Source organism: Bison bison, unplaced genomic scaffold (genome assembly GCF_000754665.1).
Source record: "Bison bison bison isolate TAMUID 2011002044 unplaced genomic scaffold, Bison_UMD1.0 scf7180017851891, whole genome shotgun sequence".
Lineage (NCBI taxonomy): Eukaryota > Metazoa > Chordata > Mammalia > Artiodactyla > Bovidae > Bison > Bison bison.
This window is the reverse complement of record NW_011482464.1, coordinates 3301-4551: the sequence shown is the minus strand read 5'-3', so window position 1 is coordinate 4551 and position 1251 is coordinate 3301.

Sequence of the window (1251 nt, the reverse complement as noted above, 5' to 3'; positions counted from 1 at the left end):
CTTCATGATTAGCTTATAGTAAACTGGTTGCTTGTGCTTTTGTTCTTTAATAGTCTGATCACATTTCACTCAGAAGAAAAGTAAAAATACAAAGAGTTTCTTACAAGACTATATTTGATCCAGTCTTTTCCCCCCGTCTGTTATATCTCTTTCTGATATTTTCTACCATTCTCACTGATAACACTGAATATAAAATTTCTATGTTTATAGGTTGTAATCGATTCAGCAATTCTAAAAGTTCAACCTATCATCTAACTGTGCTCCTTCCACACTGGAATCATTAGTACTCCTCGAACAAACAAAATGTTCTCCAACATTCAGGTTTTTGTGTTTGCATTCTCATTTAAAGTTCTTTTTCACTATCTATAGTCACAATGGGAGCCACATTGAAGACTTAGTTTAAAATTCTTGTCCCAATGCTCCCAGTTCTCCTTATCTTTATTAACTCTTTCCCATACTGCTTGTATTAATCAATATATGCTTACTGCCTCTACAAATACCATCCAAATCTTAGTAGTGCAATATTAAAAAATAATTTTTCACACATGAAACAGTACAATGCAGGCATTTCTAGTCAGTGGGCAGCTTTCTTAGAATTGGTAATTCAAAGAAGAAAGCATCTTGAGCTCATCATACTTATAATTTTCTGATTCTCAGAGCCAGATCCTCTCTATCCAGCTTTCCAAGAAACAAAGAGAAAGAGTTTTCTAGAGCAGTGCTAATACAAATATAAACATAAGTCCAATGTGCAAGGGAGCTAAAAATGCACAATGGAGACAAGATTGTCTCTTCAATAAATGGTGCAGGGAAAATTGGATATCCAAATACCAAAGAATGGGTTTCCCTGGTGGCTCAGCTGGTAAAGAGTCCACTTGTAATGTGGGAGACCTGGGTTCATTCCTTAGATTGGGAAGATTCCCTGGAGAAGGGAATGGTTACCCACTCCAGTATTTTGGCCTAGAGAAATCCATGGAAAGAGGAACCTGAGAGGGTACAGTCCATGGGGTTGCAAAGAGTCAGACATTACTCAATGACTTTCACTTTCACTTTCATGTCAAAGAATGACACTGAATCCCAGTCTTACACTTTTAAGAAAAATGAACTAAAAACAGATTAATGACTTAAATATGAGACCTGATACCATAAAATTCCTAGAAGAAACACACAGAGAACTCTATTTTTTTTTTGGATATGACACCCAAAGCAGAAGCAACAAAAGCAAAAGTCACATGGGACTACATCAGACTGAAA